At 46.6% G+C, this 20,376-nt stretch overlaps 1 long non-coding RNA gene across 1 annotated transcript in view; it reads left to right on the top strand.

The window, feature by feature from the left end:
- Positions 1-20,376, top strand: part of LOC137541616 (uncharacterized) — a 264,299-nt gene that overhangs the window by 201,802 nt on the left and 42,121 nt on the right. The gene's annotated exons all lie outside the window — the stretch shown is intronic.

Consider the following 20,376-nt stretch of genomic DNA (forward strand, 5'->3'; position numbering starts at 1 on the left):
GAGGTATGTAACGCTTGCTTCACATAACTCTGTGCATTGTCCATTCCTCTCCTCATTCCCCTACAATCTCCATAATCATCGCCTTTAAAAAAAAAATCAGATTTTCAGCTAAAGTCAAATTTCCAGACAGGAAGAGGCAGGCTTGTGGCCATGTTCCCTCCCTTAAGAGGAGTGAATGGGGCGGGTAAGAGGAGGAAATTGGAGGGTGATAGGAGGGAACCCTCTAATAGCGAATTGTTCCACCTTTAGCTCTGATCACAGCCGATATTCTTCTTGGCATGGACTTAACAAGATGCTGATACCGTTGCTGAGGAATGTTGGCTCATGCTGACATAATGGCAGCTCTAAGTTGGGGCAGATTGTATGGTGGCGTTTCCAAGCTTTGAAGTGTTCTTTCGACTTTTTCCCACAAATGCGCTTTGTTGCTAAAGCCCATCCTTTGCAAAGTCCGTCTTGTTGTGCGTTGGGATATGCTTTGTGATGTACCTGCATTGAATTCAGCTGTAATTTGTTGTGTTGTTGCCCTTCTGTTGGTGTGGACTATGCGTGCTTCTCACCTTTCACCTCTCTCGTTCACCAGCCGTTCTCTACCAGAATAGACCTTATCCCTTGAAGTTTATTCTTAACTGCCACTCTCTACACACCTGAGATACTGTTGGGTGAGAAAATCCTAAAAGAGGAGCTGTTTGAGAGATGCTAACATTAGCTCTTCTTGCACCAACAATCATCCCTCGTTCAAAGTCACTTAATTCTTTCATCTTACCCATTTTTACATTAGCTTCCATGATAAATACGCCATACGAAGCTGAGTATTCCTTATATAAGCAGCTCTCTTAACATCCTATAATCCGAACATTTGTGTAGCACTTTTCACCTGTTGGACTCCAAGCGCTCAGGAGCCGCAGCCACTAAGGGCAAGCTCCAGGGGCCACCCTGCAGTGTTAGGAAGTCTTGCCCAAGGACTCCTTACTGATTAGGGACTGACCCAACCCTGGTCTCCCATGTCAAAGGCAGAGCCATTAACCAGTACACTATCCAGCCACAACTCTATGTTGTTACGTCACTCTACGTCACTGTTGGACTGGTTTACTTTCAAATAAGGGGTGTCTCTAATTTTTAGGCCACTTAGTGCAAATTATATCCATCCTGGATCTGGGTCAGTTCAAATCAGCTAGAAGGGTATTTTATTGGCCCTGTTTCAAGCTCCATACAATTTGCATGCAAGTCAAATCAATTAGCATCTCACTGACCAACTCTAAACCTGAAGCCTCCTTTGAATTGCGCCCACGGACAGGTAAAGATATAAACTACTGGACAGTGTTGTGAAGTGATAGCAACTAAAGGCTGCAGCAGATAGACAACTTCCTGCAGTCCTGGGAAACAAGGGTGGTCTGTCCTGTCAGCAGGGAGTTGGAGAAAAAAACATAACAAGAAAAGAAAGAAAGAAAATAGTCTATCTGCTGACAGAAACGCCCCTGAGAAACAACAGTCCCCCTCATAACAAAAGTCCAGATAAAACACACCACAGCTAAGAGCAAAGAAGACTATGTGGAAAAATGGAGGTGTGAAATAAAACAGTCACAAAAGCTAGCCATATACCAGTCTCTACAAAGAGAATATAAAATGGCCCCATACCTGGAAAAGCTGCAAAACTCTCAAGAGAGGAAACTCCTGAGTGTCTACAGATTGAGTGCTCACAACCTCGAAATAGAGTCTGGGAGACACAGACAGACGTACAAACCCAGGGAGGAGAGACTATGCCAACACTGTGAGCAGAAGGCCCTTGAGGATGAAAGCCACTTCCTGCTGCACTGCCCCAAATATACTGCAACCAGGGACACTTACTTTAAGAAATTGTTGGAACTATTCCCAGACTTTCTCACACTAGAAGATGAGAGAAAAACATATATCCTACTAGGAGAAGAGGAATCCACAGTGACAATCGCTGCACACTATGTCACAGCATGCCACAGACTGAGAGGAGCATAACGGAACTGTAAACCTAAAAAAATGTCCACAGACTGCTTAGCCATTGTCCCCCTACCCCACCCCCTCCCATGTCCCCTATTTCCCCTTGCTTTGGCAATACCTGTAATGAATCTTGGTCAAGCCAATAAAGCTATCTTTGATTTGATTTGAAACAGAGGCGTGGCTAGGGTTTTCAGTGCCCGGGGACAAAGACAAAGGAAAAAAAAGTTTTTGCGCCCCCTCTGGACAAAATGGGCGTGGCCACACACCAGAATGTGGTTGTGGTCATGGGTGGAGTCAAATGTTGTTCAGATAGCCAGATGTGCCCCCTTCCCCCTCTTTAGATAGCCAGATGTGCTACCCCTTTAAATAGCTAAATGCGCCCCACCCCTCCCCCCTTTAGATAGCTAGATATGCCTCACTTTTTCTGCTCCTGTTAACATTTCTGCATTCCCCTGCACAGGGAGAAAGAGAATCAGGGGCACTTCGGGCAGTCAGCGAGCCGCCTCTCATGTTGGTTTGCAGCAGGCGTGCTTAGGGGCCTCACAGTGCTGCACCCAGGGACATTTGTCCCCCATTGCCCACCTGTAGCTACGCCTCTGCTGAGAAGGAGTTCCCATGCTACACTCTGCATCTCGTTATTCAGCATATCGAGGAACCTGAAGGAAAAGGCTCATAATCCCGTACAGCTGATGAACAAGCTGATCAGACAGTATCCTTGTGGGTTGTCACAGGACTTATGGCAGCCATACATCTAGCGATGTCTGAATTCAGAGCCAGACGCGGTTACATTGCACATTATGGGGACAGCGTCGGTGGTTTTGTCGCGTTCATCGCGCAACCCGATATCGTTTGCCATTACCGCTATGTTTTGCAGCATGTCCAACTGATTCATGTGACCAATTTCGGCCTGAAATTACTATACAAATGTGAGGCTTCATATTATGGAACCTACAGAACCCAGCACTTGATTTGAAGGGTGCTATGCAGACATACTGTATTTGGTGGGCCTGCCATCAAATGTTGAAGTTTTGGTCCAATTGACCTCTTGAGTATTTAAAAAAAAAACTAGAACCAGAGACGAAGCACCCTCATGTATTTTACCATACATATCAATAGGAACATGACAGTAAACACCTACTCTGCTCTTTGTTTCATCATTCACTGCTCAGTCTGCCTGTTATCAGCTCTGATAAGAATCCCCGACTGAGCATTCAGTCTAGCTTTGCCCGTGAATGATTATAGCCGAGTCAGTCTTCTGTTATGTCTTTTCAAGCCCAAGTCTTCCCCCTTGTGGCTCTCATTTGCTGCTATGTATCCTCTTAGCAGGAAAGCAGAGCCAGGAGGGGAGGCTTGGGCTTGAAAAGACATCACAGAAGACTGACTCGGCTATAATCATTCACGGGCAAAGCTAGACTGAATGCTCAGTCGGGGATTCTTATCAGAGCTGATAACAGGCAGACTGAGCAGTGAAAGATGAAACAAAGAGCAGAGTAGGTGTTTACTGTCATGTTCCTATTGATATACAGTGGCTTGCAAAAGTATTTGGCCCCCTTGAAGTTTTCCATATTTTGTCACATTACTGCTACAAACATGAATTAATTTGATTGGAATTCCTCGTGAAAGACCGTTTCAAAGTGGTGTACACGTGAGAAGTGGAAGGAAAATCATACATGATTCCAAACATTTTTTACAAATAAATAACTGCAAAGTGGAGTGTGCGTAATTATTCAGCCCCCTGAGTCAATACTTTGTAGAACCACCTTTTTCTGCAATTACAGCTGCCAGTCTTTTAGGGTATGTCTCTACCAGCTTTGCACATATAGAGACTGAAATCCTTGCCCATTCTTCTTTGCAAAACAGCTCCAGCTCAGTCAGATTAGATGGACAGCGTTTGTGAACAGCAGTTTTCAGATCTTGCCACATATTCTCGATTGGATTTAGATCTGGACTTTGACTGGGCCATTCTAACACATGGATGTTTTGTTTCAAACCATTCCATTGTTGCCCTGGCTTTATGTTTAGGGTTGTTGTCCTGCTGGAAGGTGAACCTCCGCCCCAGTCTTAATTCTTTTGCAGACTCCAAGATTTTTTATTCCAAGATAGCTCTGTATTTGGCTCCATCCATTTTCCCATCAACTCTGACCAGCTTCCCTGTCCCTGCTGAACAGAAGCACCCCCAGAGCATGATGCTGCCACCACCATATTTGACAGTGGGGATGGTGTGTTCAGAGTGATGTGCAGTGTTAGTTTTCCGCCACACATAGCGTTTTGCATTTTGGCCAAAAAGTTCCATTTTGGTCTCATCTGACCAGAGCTCCTTCTTCCACATGTTTGCTGTGTCCCCCACATGGCTTTTGGCAAACTGCAAACGGGACTTCTTATGCTTTTCTGTTAACAATGGCTTTCTTCTTGCCACCCTTCCATAATGGCCAACTTTGTGCAGTGCACGAATAATAGTTGTCCTATGGACAAATTCCCCCACCTGAGCTGTATATCTCTGCAGCTCGTCCAGAGTCACCATGGGCCTCTTGACTGCATTTCTGATCAGCGCTCTCCTTGTTCGGCCTGTGAGTTTAGGTGGACGGCCTTATCTTGGTAGGTTTACAGTTGTGCCATACTCCTGCCATTTCTGAATTATCGCTGGAACAGTGCTCTGTGGGATGTTCAAGGCCTCGGAATTCTTTTTGTAGCCTAAGCCTGCTTTAAATGTCTCAATAACTTTATCCCTGACCTGTCTGGTGTGTTCTTTGGACTTCACGGTGTTGTTGCTCCCAATATTCTCTTAGACAACCTCTGAGGCCGCCACAGAGCAGCTGTATTTGTACTGACATTAGACTACACACAGGTGCACTCTATTTAGTCATTAGCACTCATCGGGCAAATGTCTATGGGCAACTGACTGCACTCAGACAAAAGGGGCTGAATAATTACGCACACCCCACTTTGCAGTTATTGATTTGTAAAAAATGTTTGGAATGATGTATGATTTTCGATCCATTTCTCACGTGTACACCACTTTGTGTTGGTCTTTCACGTGGAATTCCAATAAAATTGATTCATGTTTGTGGCAGTAATGTGCCAAAATGAGGAAAACTTCAAGGGGGCCGAATCCTTTTGCAAGCCACTGTATATGGTAAAATACATGAGGGTGCTTCGTCTCTGGTTCTCTTTAAGCAATGCCACCTGCCTCTACCTAATGGATATGACTTAATTTGCCAATTTACATTATCATGCAGTCAACACTGCACATAGTTCATGGGCACTGAGGCAAAGTCAGAGGGTGTAGAAACCCTAAAAATAATGGTGAATACATTAAGTGCCACCTGGGCACTACGCTGCAGGGCCCCATAGCAGGTGCTATTGCTGCTGTGGCTATTGCTACGCCCCTGACTTCACCCACTATGAACCTACAAACACCTGCTGAACCGCACCCCAAGTGTGCTGGCTGTCCCAGCTGTCACTTCTCCCTTACTCCCCCTGCTTGTCATAGGTAGCAACATCTTTTTATTGACTCAGGATGAAAAACATTATTGAGGTATGTCACATAATTAAAAAGACTTTTCCAACAATCATCATAACTGTGTCATTAAAGCCAATGGGTACCGTTAAAAAAAAAAAATCAGATACTCACCTAAGGAGAGGGAAGGCTCGGTCCTAATGAGCCTTCCCTCTCCTCTCCCGGTGCCCTCGGTGCTGCGCTGGCTCCCCCGTTCGCGTCCGCCGCCGCAGGAACTTCGGAGGTCTTGGGGAGCAATCGGGCTTCCGAAGACGGGCCACTCCATACTACGTACGCGCGAGTGCGTCATAGAGGGCGCTCGTGCATGCGTGGTATGGAGCGGCCGCGTCATCGGGAGCCCGAGTGCTCCCGAAGGCTTCCGAAAGCTCCCTTCGGCATGCGGAAGTGGCAGTATTTGACCGAACTGGTCGAATACTGCCACGGGGGATCCTGCGCGGGACCGGGCACCGGGAGAGGAGGGGGAAGGCTCATTAAGACCGAGCCTTCCCTCTCCTTAGGTGAGTATCTGACTTTTTCTTTTTTTAAACGGTAAACATTCACTTTAACATTTTAGAGTCAATGGGCTTGATTCACAAAGCGGTGCTAACTGTTAGCATGCCTGTGAAAACCCCCTTAGCATGTCTAAACAAGCTTTTCGCATGCAAAACTTTATGCGCGTAAAACTTTACGTGTGCACTGCACAGAGCGCAGGGCGCTCCGCGCGAAGTGCCCATTAAAGCCTATGGGACTTGGCGTGCGCATAGGACTTTGCACGCGCAAAACTTTGCGCGCGGTACTTAGCGCGTGATCTGATTTAGAAAACCCGGTGCTAACCTGCTTAGCATCCTGGTTAGCGCGCCTAAAGACTTTAGAAGTGCTAAGTAGGTTAGCACCGCATAGTAAATCAAGCCCCATGTATGTCAGTTGCAAAGACAAAATACAGCTTTCACAGGGTCTTCTAGAAACTTCTTGATTAAAGTATAGCTGTCTTTATAAGTCCTGTGAAGTACCCTCAGTATTAAGTAGCTAGAGGTGCCCCCGACTTGTCAGTGGAATGTTGACACCCGGGTGAGTAACCTCTCACTTACACTCATTTTCAAACTCTGCTTAGGGAAGGAGAGAAAAAGGCAGAGTGAACTGCCTTTCCATCATCAGTTGCCTGTAGGCATGTGCCTACTGTGTCTTATGGTAAATCCGGGCCGGGGCCACCCATCACAGACCTCTTTATCGCAACTGACCGCTCATATACCCCCCCCCCCCCCCCTTGGCTATGGGCCCTATAGCAGCCGCAATGGCCAGAGCCGGATTTGTACTCTTTACCGCCCAAGGCCGCTGTCACCAGCCACCCCCCTTCAGTATAGGTAGCCAGATGACTCCTCCCCCCTTTCCCTCCAGTATAAGTAGCCAGATAACTCCCTTAATCCCTCCTTTTCTCACCCCCTTTCAGTATAGGTAACCAGCTCGCCTTCACACCGCAGCAGCCATCAATCTCATTAATTTCTCAGCTCGTCGCAGTGCCGAAGCTCCAATGCTGCCAGGTCCATAGCCGCCAGCCACAATGCAAACGTGCACAAAGAGCAAGGTGGTCACTGCACAGGCCAGAGGCCACAGCAGAGTACCGTGGTCTGGCGCTCGCCTGATCTCCCTGCATTGCAGCATTTTCAAGTTTGCAAATGCTGCAAGTTCAGCCTACCGTTTTGGTGCCCTTGCTGCTGTGGTGCTCTAGGCCATGGCCTAGGTGGCCTTGGCTTAAATCCGGCCCTGGCTTTGGCTGCTACAGTGATCCCTACAACACTGTATCCCTTAATTCCAATGTACTATGCAATATATGTTGTCTCTATTCATTCCTCTAGAATACCTCTCACCTAGAATCCACAATAAGAAACAGGATGTGTGGCTACATGCTCATGCCCCGGGTTGGGAAAGCAGCGTGGTGCTATGCCATCACCTCACCAGTGTGGGAGTGCTGCACCTACAATGAATCATAAGGCGATCGTTATGGAAATGACTTCATCAGGGCCTGAGAATTTCCACATAACTAATTATGAAGGGTTAATAAGTCTAGAAAGTCCTCCTTTCAACCCCCCCTGTTTACACAGATAAGCCAATTAGACATCAAAGGCTGCGTGATTAATGTAGCACATCACTTTTAGTGGGTGAGGGAGCAGAGCAGTGGGGCAGCACAGAACGGGTTATTTCTTCCAGACAAAGGGCGTGAGAACCTCAGAGTCAGACTATCTTGTCCTATTAATGCATGACAGGGCCTCCTACTGTCCCCCTCCTGATGCAGAAAATGAGGCACTCCGATCCTGCAAACCACAGCTTCTACGAGTAGGCCTGAGTCTCGGTTCTGCACCTAAACGGTCACCCTAATGTAGCAAAACTCATGGTCCACCAAGGTTCTGCAGTGTGATCTGGAATGGGGTGACAACATCACGATACCTACATTTCTGTGGTGGATAAGGATGGTTATTAGCATCTAAAAATCTTGAGTTTTGCGTCACTGATCATTGACCTAAACAACTTTCTTGCTTGCTCACACTCTGTGGGCATCGAATCCTCAAACACACGTGCAACTATTCCGCCCTACTATCACCTAAACGTTGTCTGTCGGATGATAGTTGGGCGTGTGAACGCTGGCAAAAGACAAGATGTTCAACTGATAACAGACGGTTTGCCCAGTCCAACCGGAGGTTCAACCTGCCCAACCATCTTGCAGGTTGGCCACATGCGTACAAGTAGTTTGAACAACTTGTTGTTGTGTAATGTGGACTTTTTAGTGCACGCGCAGTATTTAAACGGGTTGGTTGTTTCGTTGATCAGTGCCTGCACACGTACTTGTCGTGTAAACAACAAGTAGCACAGCTGATCATGCTGTGCGGTTGTGCATTAAGTTGCACGTGTGCATGAGCCTTAAGTCAGACTTAAATCCCTGGAACTGTGACAATGGCAAACACAGTGTCTAACAAAACATCTGAAAATTGCAAGACACAATAGGGGACAGAGCTCTGTCTTTGTAAGCTTAAGCAGGCCACACCCCCACCGATGTCTCCCGTCGATAAATGATTGCTCTGATTAAATCGGTGAGAAATGCGTACAGCATTTGAACTGATCATACCGATTGAGCGATTTCTGACTGAACGTGCTCTATTGGGTCGATCGGTCTAGATGAAAATTTTTGGTCTACCAGCAGCAGGTCGGGAGCACATTGCTAGCGGCATTCGATTCAGAGACCGAGGAAGGTACTCCTCACCTGTCCCCCGCACGGCCTGGTCTCTGCTTCTCCCCGTCGTTTTCTTCACTTCTGTGTCCTTGGGTGCCTGTGTGACATAATGCAGAGGCTTACTAGGGGCCTTTTGTGGTCATAGCGCCGCTGGCATCTGTCCCCTGTATTACATCACACAGACACGGGGATACGGAAGTAAAAAAAACTAAGCAGCCTGCAGGAAGAAGAACAGAACGTGACAGGAAGTGAGAACCACATTGCCCACTGGGGGCAGGGACTTAGGGACTGGGACCTGGGAGGAACACACAGATGTTCAAAGATTTCATTCTGAGATTGATTGAAAATCTGTGTGTATTGTGTTGAGGCAATCTGATCTAATAATGATTGGAGAAAGATCTATTTGCTGGCCATATCGACCAGTGTATGGCCAGCTTTACAATATGAAAGAATGCTGGCTTTTTAGAACCTATGAGTTCCTGTGTTAAATTCTGTAGGACAGTCTCTGTATTTCAATGTATTGGGAGACCAAAAATCAAAGATGAGCTTAGAAAGCTCTATAAGTGGGAAGAAAAGGAGGTTAAATTCATTTGGGTGCTAAGTTGTATGGCCGAGCAATAAACTGTTAAAGCTGCGCAGTGCTGAATTGTAAAAAATGGCCTGGTCACTAGGGGGTATAAACCTGTGGTCCTCAAGAGTTTAAAGTATCGAAAGTATAAAAAATACAAAAGTCGTTCACAATTCTTCAAGGATTCATCTTGTAAGAAAACATCCCATAATTGAAAAACCACATAGGAATAATAGATTGTTTTAGAGGCAACTATGTTGACTTGTTTTGGGTAGACCCTTCTTCAGGCCTCCACAATCAATCAATGATATACATCTGAAGAAGACCACTTACTCTTGGCCCATCCTGCCCATGTGTTTTTGATAAATCCTTTTGAAGAATTGTGAACGACTTTCGTATTTTTGATACTTTCGATACATTAAAACATTAAACTTATCTTTGAAAAAAAACGTTTTAGTCTCCTCAAATAATTTGTCCAGGTATGTGTCCTTGTATTTGTACATATCAAATTCTGTAGCAAGCAGAACTGTGTGAAGGTGCCTGAAGGGAATGCCCTAGTTTAGATTATATGCTTTCCTGAAGACGTGCGTCTTAATGATACGCATAAAAGTTTCAAGGGTTGGAGAGTGATGGATGAACTTTGGGAGAGAATTTTAGAGGATGGGAGAAGCTTTTGAAAAGTCCTGTATATGTACATTTGAGGAGTTTACACTTGTGGAAGACAGGAGAAAGTTGTGCGCACAGTGGAGGCTGTGGTTGGGGTGGTATATGGAAAATGAAGTGAAGAGATGCATGGAGGAGATTGTGGAGAGCTTTGTAGGATAGACTTAAGGTGGCCATACATCAGACGTCTTGGCGGCCGATCGACCATTCAATTAGATTATTATAAGTGAATTGGATCAAAATCGTTGCCGCCAAATGAATGCGGACCGACAAGGCGACCAATTTCAGGACGGAAATTGGTCGCAATGTCAATCGCGCATGCCGCAAGATGTTGGGCTGAATTTGGATGGTCGGGTGTGCGCTGGTACAGCGGCTGATTTCGGAACAAGCGGCAAAACCCTTGCTGTTGCCATTACAATGTATAAATGTGCTAGGTGTGTGCATTTATACATTACCTGTCCGAAATCAGCCTCCACGCGGTGACTGTCCATCTCGCCGGGTTCCACATACACGCTAGCGACGCAAAACATCTGACGTCAGATGCTATGCGCTGTTAGCATGTACGGGGCTATGCGGCTGCCCAGCAAGATGGACTGTCACCGCATGGAGGCTGCTACCGGACAGGTAATGTATAAATGCACATACACGGGGTAGCACATTTATACATTGGTGATTCCCTGATGATTTCATGCTGAAGTCGGATGGGAATTGGCCTGTAGTTTATGGGCAGCTTCAACCAACAGACAAATTTATCTTTAATCAGATTTGATTAGAGATAAATTTGTCTCTTTGTCGAATTTGCCCATAATCATCAGGTATATGGCCATTGGCCACCTTAAAGCGGATCCGAGATGAAAAACTAACTAGAACAAGTAACTTGTCTATATATCTTATCTAAAGTTTAGATATTTTACACAGCAACTCTAGCTGCAAACAGCTTGAATAGAGCAGCCGGCCCGGACGGTGTGTCACCAACTTGCCTGAGAACCTGCGCGGACCAACTGGCCCCCATGCTCACCTCCCTATTCAATAGATCCCTGACGGAAGGCAAGGTCCCCTCCTGCCTCAAAAGGTCCACAATCATTCCGGTCCCAAAAAGCCGGGCAACACAGAACACAATAACTTCAGACCTGTGGCCCTCACCCCCATCGTCATGAAGATTTTCGAACGACTGGTTCTTGCCCACTGAAGCATCTCACCAACCCCCTCCTCGATCCACATCAGTTTGCATACAGAGCAAATAAGTCCGTGGACGACGCCATCAACATCAGCCTGACGCACATCACCGAACACCTCGAAAGACCAGGCTCCTATGTCAGGATCCTTTTTCTGGACTTTAGCTCTGCGTTCAATACGATCTGCCCAAACATCCTAACTGACAACCTGGCACATCTCGGTGTGGATTCCACACTCTGCGCATAGGTAAAGGACTTCCTCTCAAACAGGACGCAGCAGGTGAAGCTTGGCAACTGCTTCTCCAGTGTGAGCACTACCAACACAGGAGCACCTCAACCAGTGTGCCGCGGCACACTAGTGTGCCGCGGCATATTGCCCGGTGTGCCGTACAGGTCTGGCCTCTCGCCAGACCTGTACCTACTTTAGGCTGCAGGAGGGGGGAAGTAGCGCTAGAAGGAGGGGCAGTGGAGGCAGCGGTGGGGAGGGGGGAAATATCCCCCCCCCTCCCTCACCTGGGACCCCTCCTTCTGCCTCTCTCCCCCTCCGTTTAGCGGTGGCAAGTGCGGCTCGGCGGCGGGGAGGCATACGGAGAATTACTCACCACTTCCGCGTTCCAAGCGCCGGCAACGTCAAGTCGTCACACATCTCCGCCTTCAATGCCGCCCACTGTTCTTCCTGATTAGCGGAAGCACAGTGGGCGGTATTGAAGGCACCCCATAGCACGGCACTGTCCACTAGGTCGCGCAAACACCCGTGCCGGAGAAAAATATGGTCAGAAAGTGTTCCCCGGCCCGGAAAAGGTTGGGAACCACTGTTCTATCCCCTCTCCTGTTCTCACTGTACACCAACAGCTGTACTTCCTCCGCCGACTCCGTAAAAGTCATCAAATTTGCGGACGACACGACCATCATCGGGCTCATTGGCAGGGAGGGGGAACACGATTATCGCAGCGAGATCGAGAGAATCTGCAGATGGTGCGAGGCCAACAAGCCCGTCCTTAATGCAGCAAAAACAGTGGAACTGATCTTAGACTTCAGGAGAACCCCCCCCCCCCCCACACACACACACACACACCAACCTGTACTCATCAACGAGATCGAAGCCTCCAGGGTATCTAGTTTTAGGTTCCTTGGCACAACCCTAACTAGCGACCTTAGGTGGGGACAGAACTCCTCCAAAATCCAGAAGAAAGCTCAGCAGAGAGTATTCTTCCTGCGCCAATTGAAATATTTGGTATGACACAGGAGCTACTGTACAGCTTTTACACTGCCACTATTGAAGCTACCCTCTGCTCCGCCATCATCGTATGGTATGCAGGGGCAAGCGCCAAAGATAAGTACAAGCTCCAACGAGTTATCAGCTCAGCGGAAAGGATTATTGGCTCTCCATTGCCACCTCTAGACCTCCTCTACACCTCTAGAATGAGGGCAAGGGCCAACAGGATTTCCCAGGACCCTTCCCACCCAAGCTGCCGCTTCTTCAAGCTCCTTCCATCGGGCCGACGCCACAGGACTATCCGCCCAAGAACCAACAGGCGCAGAGACACCTTCTTTCCCCAAGCAGCCATCCTGCTGAACTCCAGCCCATCAGTGGCGCTCTAGCCCCACTCAGTCGAGATATGCCTGGCCGACGCACACTAGCCGGTGGCCGACATATAACCCAGCCGTCACCCTGGTGCACTTGCTGGAAGTTCATGACTCTAGGTGCAAGTGCTGTTACTTTACTTCCTGAGCGGCACAAATCCACACCTGGGTGGCGGCTCAAGACTCATGACTTGCTTACGAGCCAATCGAAAATTTAAACTGTGTTGCTGCCTGTCTGTTTTTTTTTTGTTTTTGTTTTTGTACTGCTTTTATCTGTTAACGTCTTGTTCCTGTCTTGCTCTATTGCCACTGCCATGTGAACCACAACCAATTCCGGGTACGACTTGATCGCACTTGGCGAAATAAAAATTCTGATTCTGATTCTGAAATGATTATTTCTTCCTGTGATACAATGACAGTAGCCATGTTGTTTGTAAACATTACACAGAGGTAAGCTTATCTGCCACTTCACCACTAAGCCTAATCCCCCCTCCTCCTCCCTCCTCCCCTCTGCCTCTGAGATCAATGGCTATTAACACCTCCTCCTCCTCTTGCCCAGACTGAGCTCCCATGAGCCCTTGCTACTGCCAAGGCTCTCTGAAAACCTGTGGGCGTGGTTTATTTAGTTTATAGGGAATTAGAGTATTAAAACAAAAACAAAAAAGTATTTGGCTTCAGAAATGCCCTATAAACAATAGGAAAGGAATACAATTATGCAATGAGTAAAAGTTCATCTCGGATCCACTTTAAGGAGCCTGAAGGATTTCCTCAGAATAATTAGCCGTCAGTGGGGCCTTGGCAATAAGGGGTAGAGGTTGAGGACTCATCAGCGGAGTTCAGTATAGATTGGAAAGATATTAGCCTGTTAGTTTGTGGAATACAAGGGGATGAAGTTACCATAATCAAGGTAAAATATAATAAGGACATCTGTTAACATTTTTTTAGGGCCATAAACCTGCACACAAAAAAATACTTTTTTTTTGAGATGGAGATGAGAGGGTGTGGCTAAAAGGTGAATATGTGGTAGAAATGAGGGCGTGGAAAGCATAAATCTGCTCCTCCTAATCCTGTAGCTGGAAAATGTATGTATGGATCCAGTTCTGCCTAGCAGTCACATGACCCAGGCATCTAATGAGAAGACTGAAAGCTGCCAAGGGAGTGTTTTTTTCTAGCTAATGAACAGTAGTCCCATCATGTCAGGACACCTGGCCCCTCCCACCTGTCACTTTAGCTGCTGAGAAATGTACTACTTGTGGCCATTACCAGCTCAGTAATTCCATAATCCGTTCCTTTGTCTGCATTGTGTAATACAGCATTTAGCTCCTCCCACATCCCCCTCTCTCCCCAGCAAAGGGAAGGGGTAGGTGGGGATCAGGCAATCTGTGCACATTTGCTGGCCCCTCCTCCCAGATCCTCAATGGATGATGATGTGATGGGGTAGAAATTTAGACAGTAACCAGAGACTTAGTCTGTTCAATAAAATGACAGTGTCTCAACAGGAAAAGGAACTAGAGGAACCAGCCCGCCAGGCACCTCCAGTATATTTATGGCAGGAAATCCAGACATGCAAAATATAAAACTCTTGCCACCAGTGCCTTTCATAATGAACGTTGCAAAACAAGCCTGTAACAATGAGTGTCGCAATTACTGAAACCTGGAGAGTCATCACTGGAATAAATGATGTTTGTGTTCTCAACGGTTATGTTTCTTGGAAAAAGTGGAACGTTTGTATGAACGTAAATCAAGACTTTGGTGGAACATCAGATATAATAAACAATATACTGATGATCATCTTGCCCCAGCGTGGCTGAGGTTTCAAATATTTCCACATCGTAAAAATATTACTCCCGAATCCCAAAAATAAGTGTGAGACAAATTTTGACAACTGTGCACAGGTAACCTTACTCTACTTGCTGAATTCGATGAATCCGAGTTGAATGAAGTAGAGAGTGAAATTACAAAAATCACCACAGCGTTGAGTGATTTTTCAGAAGATCCTCTATATAAAAAGAGGAATGAATCTTTGAAAGCACATATCAAAAAATACAACTGTGAATTCATTGTTTCAAAAGATCGCAAGACCCAGAGCGACCGATTAGCCTATAAAATCGGAACCGCATACAGGTAGAATAGTAGACTAAAGATTCCACGTCCAAAGGGCAAATTGCCAAAAAAACGATCCTAAACCTATTCTTACTGGCGAGGAATTGGATTCATCTGCAGCAAGTGAGGGTTCGGTACCTTCTTCCATAGGTGAAACTTCACAGGCACATAACAAACTAAGATTTACTTTAAGATCTTTGGAGTCCAATAAAAAGAAACTCCCCAAAAGGGACAATAAGGATAAGAAAAGCAGATCTGATACAGAAGACTCAGACACAAGTGGGTGTGGGGGGCATAGGGGGGCGGTGCTGGAAAACATGGTTTATCATTAGCCTCTACATCAGGCTCTTTTTTTTATAGCTCATGGGCCTTTGGGTAGAGACAGACCAGTCTCACATGAGGCCAATTTGGGAACTTCAGTTGGGCTGAGCCCACTACAGAGAGACTACACGTCATTAATAAGAAACGTTCACAGTTGCCAGCTTCTGTTGAGTCCCTGTTAAGTCGGGGTTTGGAGTTTTGCCCCGAACAGAATCTGGACAAATTTAAATTCATAGTAGACTTGCAGTTATTTTGTCGCAAGGTGTTTTTTAGATTTTTCCATGATGGTCAACGGCCCCAGCACGAGACTCATGTTGTTCCTACCCTCTCTGATGCAGACATGGCGGACCTTGAAGCATTATTTGCTGAGGGTCAGGCTGATGACGCCCTGGGTGCACCTTGGGAGGAGTCAATTCCGGCAATGCCCCATACCGGCCCCTCCGTAGGCCCCTCATATATCCACTATTTTCAGCTCATACATATATGAACTGTCTGCTGCTTGCTACTCGCTCTTTTCAGCTCATTATTGACGACTGTCATCTGTCTTGGCCAACCCAGCGCTGCGTAATATGTTGGCGCTTTATAAATACAAATAAATAAATATTAACAATAACTTGGATTCATCATATTGTCATATTTATAGAGCTGCTAGCTTCCAAGCATGATCTTTTCCCCTAATAGTGTGTGACTACCTGGCCAGTGTGGTGAATTGTGCGTGTGTGTTGACGTGGTGGGATGGCCATCTTATGGTGTTTTTAATTGAGATCTATATTGCTATGTTTATTTAATAAAGTTATTTTTTATATTTTTTGAAATTGGCTATAGTCTGTATTCATTTGCATTACCCGTAGCTTTATTTCCTCTCCTGTTTTGTGTGCTGCTTATGTTTTTGTTTATGTTGCAGTACACAACAAAGCTGTGCGCCTTTTTGAACACTCCAGTGCTGAAGATGGACGTTGTATTATTGTATTACTGCGCGCTGCCCATAGTGCTGTTTTTATATTTACTGTGGTTGTTCAATAAAACCTTAATTACCTCTAAATGCCAGATACATCCGCTTCTTATCAGAAGTCAGTTACAATGTGCACAGATGTTATATCTCCACACGCCAGGGAACATGGGTAAATCTTACCGCCAACCCCAACTTTTAGAGAAGATCCTGAATTTTTGTATGCTAGATACCAGTCTCATTGGGTTGTTTAAATCCACTATATTTAGCTTTAGTGTCCTAACCTCTCCCAGTCTGGTACTAAAGTGGTGGTGTGTACAAAGACATCATCATCTCCCACCACCGTTTAGGTGTCCACCTGGCCCAAATGATGTTTGTGATGCTGTATATAAGTATGTGTGGTTGGAATTGGAAGTAGAACAGGATTTGGCCTTGTAAACTCATTGATGTGTAATGATGTTTCGTGTTCCTTTCCCTGAGCTCTTTCACGAAGGTAGACCAGTCTGATGGTCCTGATTTACTAAGGTTCTTCATTTTGGTGGCACAAGTTTGTATCCCTCACCAGGGTCATAATGATGACTGTTGGAAGATTGACAAAGCGGTGGTTAATTGTACAGTAGTTGCTTCTGTGTTTCTTCAGTGAGAACTGTTGGGAACAAAACCAGGACAACCTGCAGGTGTTCTTCTTACCTGGTTGTTGTTGACATTAACGTCTGTGACAATTACGTTTTTACGAAGCTGAGTGTTCCTTATATATCCAGCTCGGTGTTGTTATATCACTCTAAGTCACTGTTGGATTGGTTCCCTTTCAAAAAAGGGTCTTCTAATTTCCTTTGGCCACTCAGCATAGACTTGAAGTTCACAGGAAGTGGAATTTGAGAGCCCACTCTCTGACAGGAAGTCGGCCATTGCAGGGGTCTTGTATCTGCATAGATATGTGTACAGCTGAGGGCAAACAGAGGGCAAAAATGCAGCAGAAGGACATTTTATCAAACAGACTTCATTTTCTGCTATAGACACAATACAGCGTGGAACCTTATTTTATCATTTCTCGCTACATGTGACAGAAAAAGGGTTTTTTGATGTTTTTTTTTTCGTAGCAGTCTTTATAAAAAGTTGAGTCAGGGATATGGATGTCTTGTTACAAAGGCAAGAAGACCAACATCAACAAATGCAATCATCGACACCTCGTTGTCTTCAGCGTAAGGCGGGGCCGGGTCACCGCCTATCTGCTCCCCTCAAAGGTGCCACTCCGGGATCATCAAAGTATGGACCACGCCGCCGTTTATTCTTCAGGAACCCTTTTCTGTGTCACGGTAATTCGTACGGCAGTTACGGCTGTTTTCAAAGAGCCCCGTTGACATGGACTCGGCAATCACAACACGCAACTTTGAACCAAAGTGGCGTTAATCCGTGAATAGACGTGACTGAAATGCCCGTGAGTCCTGCTGATTCACAAGGCTTTGTTCTTAAGCACAGCACCGTTTAAAGTTAATTTAAAAGAAAAAAGTTTCCTGATCATGGTAGATGAGGAGGGGTTGCTGGGGAACGCCAGGAGGGCTGAGCTGGCCCCCCTGTGGCGGTACTCTGTTCAGGGCATGAAGGTGCACAGCGAGGTTGTCGCTTTGGTTGCCCTCAATGATTGCAGAAATATAATTTGCCCTATATTGTTTTTTTCTCACCTGACTATTCTCTCTGCAGTTACAGTACAGTCTTTATTTACTGGTGATGCTTCCACAGAATTCAATGATTATCTACAGTCTGAGGAGTCCACACTGGTCAAGGATGGAGGAAGATAGAGAGAGACCGAAAAGGGGAAGAGAGATAGCTACAGAAAATGGCAGAGTGGGAAAGCATGGAAGAAAAGGGACGGGGAGTATGAAGGAAAAGAGGGTGGAGAGGAGTAGAGGAAGTGAGCGAGGAGAAAGATTAGGAAGAAGGAAGGAAACAGAGCAATGAGGAAAAGAGGAGGAGATAGACTCAAGGTGAGGACATGTGTGATAGAGAGGAGAAAGGACAGAAAAGGGGGAGGATAGATAAAGAATAGGGGGTTGAGAGGAAGAAATGAGGGAGAGACAAAGGAAGTGAGATCACAGGGAAAGTTGGCAAGAGGAAGGAAAAGAGGGAGGAGAAAAAAGATGGGGGAGGGGTGTGAGGGAAAGAGTGACACAGAAAGGGGACAGGAAGTTTGTGGGAGAAAGAAGCAACAGAAATAACAACAATAAACAAATTAGTGGGAGAACTAGAGACAAACAGGAAGTGAGAGGCAAAACAGACAGACAGTAAGGAAGCAGGACTGAATGTAGATACTGGGGGAGGGAAAGAAAGTCAGTGAGGAGTTATGGGTGGGAGGAGAGAGAGATAAGGGGAATAGAGAGAGCATGGGATTGAGGAGGAGGAGAGAGATAAGGGGAATAGACATAACAGGGGAAAGAGGAGGAGGAGAGAGATAAGGGGAACAGAGAGAGCATGGGATGGAGGAGGAGAGAGATAAGGGGAATAGACATAAAAGAGGAGGAGGAGAGAGATAAGGGGAATAGAGAGAGCATGGGATGGAGGAGGAGGAGAGAGATAAGGGGAATAGACATAACAGGGGAAAGAGGAGGAGGAGGAGAGAGATAAGGGGAACAGAGATAAGGGGAACAGAGAGAGCATGGGATGGGGGAGGAGAGAGATAAGGGGAATAGACATAAAAGAGGAGGAGGAGAGAGATAAGGGGAATAGAGAGAGCATGGGATGGAGGAGGAGGAGAGAGATAAGGGGAATAGACAGAACAGGGGAAGGAGGAGGAGGAGAGAGATAAGGGGAATAGAGAGAGCATGGGATGGAGGAGGAGAGAGATAAGGGGAATAGACATAAAAGAGGAGGAGGAGAGAGATAAGGGGAATAGAGAGAGCATGGGATGGAGGAGGAGGAGAGAGATAAGGGGAATAGACAGAACAGGGGAAGGAGGAGGAGGAGAGAGATAAGGGGAATAGAGAGAACATGGGAGGGAGGAGAAGGAGAGAGAAACAGTGAGCAAAGAAAGAAAGAGGACCGAAGAGAGAAACAAGAAGAGAAGGGAAAACATAAACAGAAAACTGAGAGGAAAGGAAAATAAGGAGGAAAAGACAAAGAAGGAAAAGGGAAAAAAGCAGCAGAAATGGGGAGACAGCAGAGGTAGGAGAACAGGTGAAAGGGGAGGAGTTACCTGGAAGAGGGACAATGGGACAATTTTGTCTGAACAGAAGAGGAGAGAGAGGAGGAAGAGAGAGAGCAGAGAGGGAAGAGGGAGTGGAGCAAGGCTGGAAGGGAGAAGTGGGTGGCAGAAAGAGAAAAGACAGGTGTGGCTCACAGCACAGATAGAGAGAGAAGTGGTGTGAGAGGAGGGGGGGAGAGAGAGCAGGCTAGGGTAGACAGCATGGAGTAGAGAGAATTGGGAGGAGGGAAGAGAGAAGACTAGGATAGACAGTGTGGAGTAGAGGGAATTGGGAGGGGAGAGAGGAGGCTAGGGTAGAGAGCATGGAGTAGAGAGAATTGGGAGGAGGGGGTAGAGAAGGCTAGAATAGACAGTGTGGAGTAGAGAGAATTGGGAGGAGGGGAGAGAGCAGGCTAGGATCGACAGTGTGGAGTAGAGAGAATTGGGAGGGGGAGAGAGAGCAGGCTAGGATAGACAGTGTGGAGTAGATAGAATTGGGAGGGGAGAGAGAAGGATAGGGTAGACAGTGTGGAGTAGAGAGAATTGGGAGGGGAGAGAGCAGGCTAGGGTAGACAGTGTGGAGTAGAGAGAATTGGGAGGAGGGGAGAGAGGAGGCTAGGGTAGACAGTGTGGAGTAGAGAGAATTGGGAGGAGGGGAGAGAGAAGGCTAGGATAGACAGTGTGGAGTAGAGAAAATTAGGAGGAGGGAAGAGAGAAGGCTAGGATAGACAGCATGGAGTAGAGAGAATTGGAAGGAGGGGAGAGAGAAGGCTAGGATTGACAGAGTGGAGTAGAGAGAATTGGGAGGAGGTGAGAGAGAAGGCTAGGGTAGGCAGTGTGGAGTACAGATAATTGGGAGGAGGGGAGAGAGAAGGCTAGCGTAGGCAGTGTGGAGTAGAGAGAATTGGGAGGAGGGGAGAGAGAAGGCTAGGGTAGACAGCATGGAGTACAGAGAATTGGGAGGAGGTGAGAGAGAAGGCTAGGATAGACAGAGTGGAGTAGAGAGAATTGGGAGGAGGTGAGAGAGAAGGCTAGGGTGGGCACTGTGGAGTAGAGAGAATTGAGAGGAGGTGAGAGAGAAGGCTAGGGTAGGCAGTGTGGAGTAGAGATAATTGGGAGGAGGTGAGAGAGAAGGCTAGGGTAGG

Source organism: Hyperolius riggenbachi, chromosome 12 (assembly GCF_040937935.1).
Source record: "Hyperolius riggenbachi isolate aHypRig1 chromosome 12, aHypRig1.pri, whole genome shotgun sequence".
NCBI lineage: Eukaryota > Metazoa > Chordata > Amphibia > Anura > Hyperoliidae > Hyperolius > Hyperolius riggenbachi.